At 39.8% G+C, this 5,230-nt stretch overlaps 1 long non-coding RNA gene across 1 annotated transcript in view; it reads left to right on the forward strand.

The window, feature by feature from the left end:
• The first annotated feature begins 602 nt into the window (after positions 1-602).
• LOC108527677 (uncharacterized) overlaps positions 603-5,230 on the forward strand; it is a 6,705-nt gene continuing 2,077 nt past the window's right edge. The window contains exon 1 of the long non-coding RNA XR_001884886.1: positions 603-1,315. This is a non-coding gene — a long non-coding RNA (uncharacterized LOC108527677). The remainder of the gene's footprint in view (positions 1,316-5,230) is intronic.

Below are 5,230 nucleotides of genomic sequence, written 5' to 3' on the forward strand. Positions count from 1 at the left end.
AAACAGAATGACGGAGCCACAAAGAATGCCTGAAATGGTAATAGGATACATGCTTGACTGTTGATGGGTCCCATTTCCACAAGCCTCCAAATCTGCTTCTACATCCCATTCAAGCAAGGGAGGATTTGTGAAGAAGAAAGGCCCTTTGAGAGCACCACTCCCTCCACCAGCCAGTCTAGTCCTAAGAGCTCTGAAGGCCAATCTTGGAGGTGGTTTAGGAGGGAAAATGCAGGACCCAGGATTTCAGTTGCCAAGCCAGAGAGCAGGGGACCCAGGAATGAGGATTGGCATTCATTTGCTTTTTCCATCTTCTGATGTAACCCTCAGATATTATCAGTGTGTCAAAAAATTTATTGGAAGTGAGAAACAAGAAAACAATAAGTCTAACCTAGTCATTCTAGAATTGGGAGGTAGTAGAAAAGCGAGAAATGGGAAAGGTGCTCAAATGCAAGGCCAGTGAATCAGAGAGAAAAGGCTCAAAGCAGCAGAACAAAGCTTCAATAAAGAGATATTGTGACTTGGAGAGATGGCCTTTTGTCCTTTGTTCTATTACGGGTCAGAGGATGGGGAGCACACCCGAGCCTGAGACAACAGCTCTGCTAAGTGCCCTTGAGAGGGCACGGTGGGGTCAGCACCAAAGCCAGACCACTAAAGAGAAAAAGAAAGAAAGAGAGGATAGCAGAGGAGAAATGAGAATGGCAGAAAAAAATAATTTTTTAAGCCAAAAGGAATCAGAGAAGAGCAGAAGTGCCTCTAGGATAAAGCGTAGCAGGCAGTTAGGGAAAAAGAGCTGTTAACTACTTTGAAGCTCTGACTACATTAGAAGGCCTCGCAAGACAGTCGTTGCTTGCACGGGCAGGTAGAGAACTTTTCCTGTCCATTGTTCTTCTGAATTACAAATCACTGACCTCTTTACGATTTCTAAAGGGAAAATGACTTCAAGCTTCTTAGAGTTCCCTAAGGCATTCTCCGTATTCAATACAATATGGGAAGACCTGGGTTTGTCTTTGTACATTTCATCTGCGACCTGAAATCTTCATAACCCTCTTCCTTTCTCTACTTATCAAGTAATAAGGTTGGCAATAAGGATGGGTGGGAGAAAAAAAAACCCAGAATTTGAGGAGGAGAGCGTTTAAACCATCAGACTGTGTGTTCTGTGACATCGAAGACTGGCAACATTCTAAAGCTAAATGTAACTATGCATCCTTTTGGGATTCTCAGATATCTTGTACAATCTATTTTATTCCTCTAAACATGGAGACTATAAAACTGTGTGGAAATCAATAGTTTACTTCATTAATTCAACAAGCAGATGGTGAGTGCTCATCATAGCAACCACATCATAACAGCTAACGTGTTGAATGATTATCACACATCAAGTACTATGCTAAGTGCTTTGCATGGTTTATGTCATTTAAGTATCACAAATAATACTATGAGATAGGTGCTGCTGTTATGTCCACTTGACAGATAAAGAAACTGAGGCCCAAGTCCCAGTCCTAAGATGAGGAAGAGCCGAGTTAGAATTCACGTAATTATACTCAGGTGGCCATGTATTAAACCTCTTCATAACATATCCCTGTATCATATCTGCATTAGGCATAGAAGATTCAAGGGTTATAGGGTTTCAGAGAAGGGAAAGGCTGATGGGAGTTAATTAGGACAGGCTTTAAGCAAAAGGTGATACATGATCTTATCCTTGAAGAAGAGGCAGATTTGAGTCAGCAGAGAGTGAAATCAAAGGCTCCCAGGTAAGGAATGGGAAAGCATGTGAGTGTTGTCCAAAGTCAACAGAAGACAAAAGGCATTGTAGGTAATGACGAAACAATTTTGACCAGAACGGTGACCCTATGAGCAGTAAAATAAGTCTGAAAAGATTGAGTTGGCCATTGGGGAGAAGTGTCTGACATGTTGGTGTTGAAAAACAGAAAATCGTGGTGGTTTTCTTAGTCTAAGCAAACTGTTGAAGGTAACAGCAGTGGTACACAGGATGAATTACACCTAATAGAAAGCCTGGCACCCAAGGATTTCAGCTAGGGTATGTAGAAAGACAGAATTATATGAAATGTGTTCTAAAGGAAAAGTGATGGGACTTTATTCTCTATGACATATTGAAAATAAAGTATATGAACTGATTATACGAACAATAACCAACTTTATTGAGCATATACTATGTCCTATAGTGGTTTACATGTAATCATAGATTAATTCTCATAATGGCACCATAATTTAGAATTAAACGAAGGCCTGTTCTAATCCTAGCATTTCTTTCATTACCTATTGAAGATAACGAAAACACTAATTCTTTAAATAATGTTGTGTTATGGGGGTATTATGATACCATTGACAGGAGTGAAATAGTTTGGCAGTTTAGGAACAGAAAATGACAATTTTGACTGAAGGCAAGTAAACCAATCGGGGCAGTGTAACTCAGTAGGTCATAATAATAACTATTGTTATTATTATTTATTTTGATTTGACTATGAATCAAGACCTCCTGCAGATACCAAAATCAGTGGTTGCTTAAGTCCCTGATATAAAATAGCCGCCCTTGACTAACCTTCTCTTTATAATTATAATAATTATTATTACAGCTAATTACTGCATGTTTATTACGTACCAATGTTCTAAACATTTCACATGCCATAGCTCAGTTAAGATAGTAATAATTTATAGTGTTCACTATTACAATAATAAGAGTTTATATTTACAGTGCTGATAGTGTTCCAGGCACTGATACATTTTTAAATAGATTAACTCATCATCATTTAATCATCACAAAACCCACATGAAGTAGATACTAATATTTTACCTTCACTTTACAGATGAGGACATTCTGGTCCAGAAAATTTAAGTAACTTAACCAAGATCACAAAACTAATGATTGGCAGAGTCAGGATTGAGCCCAGATTCTCTGACTGTAGATTCTATTCTCTTAACAACTGCTCTACAAGATCATGAGTTTTGGGGTCAGGCAGGTCTGGGTTGCAATCCCAATCTTGTTAACTTACTACTAGTGAGAACTTGAGGATGCTCCTTTTTTGTGTCTAAGTCTCAGTTTTCCCATAAGCAAACTTCAAGATAACAACAGTACTTTTCATGCAATAATTCCTACGGGATTAAGCTCTGCTGCCCTTCTCAGTGCTTATCACATTGCTTCAAAACAGGAAGTCTTCAGTGTGTGTTTTACTAATGAATGAATAAATGAATAAAGCACTTATCATCCATGGTGCACACTTAACATTTTTTGTATGCTCCTTTATATCATTTAAATTTTCTGTACATGTACTTTTCTTGTCAATCCAGCTAGATTATATGCATCCTAGGACTAAACCACAGGCTTTTTACTTTAATATGTACCCAGTTCTCTGAACAGTGATGTACACATAGAAAGCTTCTCAATAATAATGACTCCCATGAATGAAGCATTCACTATGGTCCAGACCTTGTGTTAAGTATTTAGTCTTCATAGCAACCCTAGATAGTAAGTACTAATGTTAATTCCAATTTACGGAATAGGAAACTATAACTTAGTGAGCTAAAGTGATTTTCCAACGGCCTCACAATTAGTCCATACGGAGTCAGAGATTAGATTGAGCTCTACTTATCTACAGAAGTCCCCGGCTTAGCCACCACACTATACTAGTTTGGTGTGAAAGCTCTGATATCGTGGTGGCTAATTTGACAAGAAGTCAGGGACCCATTATCACCTGCCTCTGGAAGGAAATTTCCTGCATCTGAAGTTCTTGTCTATTTCGCCCACTTGGCTCAACCACCTAGTTCATGGTTTTTCTGTAGATTTCTCCTCTTAGCACTCCCTCAACAGGCACAACCCACATAACCAAGTCAGGGATGCCACAAACAGTGGCTGCTGCTGGTGGCTGGCCCACAGAGCATGGAAGCAGGAACACTCATGAGCCCCCTCTGTCATCTCAGTATATTATGATTTCACCATTCTCTTTGCTTAACCACCTCTGGCTGATCCACTGTGCAAATTGTGTGCAATAGTCTTCAAAATTTCTAATCTCATACCTGTAGTGAAGTAAACTTGTGGCTGGTCAAAGAGAGAAACTCTAAAGCTCACAGTGGAAAAAGCCTTGGCTCCTAACCTTCTGCAGAACTGTTTTTAATACTTCCTGCAAGCTGTTATTGGTGTCTTTATTTAGGCTGTATTTCTTCATTTCAGTGTCTATGTTTAGCAGTTATATAAAGGATCGAAATGGGTTTAATGGCCTCAAGCGGCAAAGCAGTGACATGTGGGCCTTCTTGGAGGAACAAAAGGTCAAAAGACTGTGGAGGAGACTTCTTGTTTCCTGGTGACTAGGAGTCAGATTTCTTTTATCTGTCTGAGTCAAGGGGAAACGATGTTCCTTTGAAAGTCTCATCCTGTAGGTAGAGTATAACAGAGTAGGGAGGTGGGGAAGGTTCCTTAAAGGGCCATGCAGATAATCTCATCTGTTGATTTGTCTTATTGTAGGTGATACAGACTCACATTCCCTTTCTAGAGAAGGGAGGGTTTTAATCAAAACTAAATAGATATCCACTGGGTCTGGGCATGTACATAATCTAGAAAGTGTGGGCTTCTCAAGGCCTCTGCATTCAGCATCTCAAGAAGTCCTATGGATGCCAATTGATCCATCCTGGAATCACTCCGCTCTGCTCGCATGGGACTTGCCTTTCTGCCCTCCTTCCCTAGCACTCCCACCAGGCTAGGTATGAGCCCCGAGTAAGGAGCCCTGGTTAAATTCCAGCTTCTTTCTCTTATTGACTGTGATTTCAATAAGGTATTTGGCATTACAAATTCTATGTCTTCGTCTGAAGATGGAGATGATAATGAAAATAGCAACCTTATGGATTTATTGTGCAGAGTAGAAGGACTAAGTATATAAAATGCTTTGGATAATTGTTACCTAACGTCAAAATTTAGGTTCACATACCTGATGCACAGTAAGCCAAACATTGACACATCAGCATAAAGGTTTATTCAATTTGGCCAAAGTGAGAGGGCAGGAAAGACAGTCTCTCAAGTCCAACCTTCCTTTACACATAAGTGGGGCCTTCTATGAGTCAGGTAGGTATCCAGGAGATGGGATACCCCGAAAACCAAAGCTGTCTGTGTCTCTTGACCTGATCAAACTTCTGGATGTCATCAAGGTTTGTGTGACCTAAGATTCATTTCTCTTCTCCAAAAAAATAATATATATATATATATATAGCCGGGCATGGTGGC

The sequence above is a fragment of the Rhinopithecus bieti genome, unplaced genomic scaffold, assembly GCF_001698545.2.
Source record: "Rhinopithecus bieti isolate Rb0 unplaced genomic scaffold, ASM169854v2 scaffold_4600, whole genome shotgun sequence".
In the NCBI taxonomy this organism is placed as follows: Eukaryota; Metazoa; Chordata; class Mammalia; order Primates; family Cercopithecidae; genus Rhinopithecus; species Rhinopithecus bieti.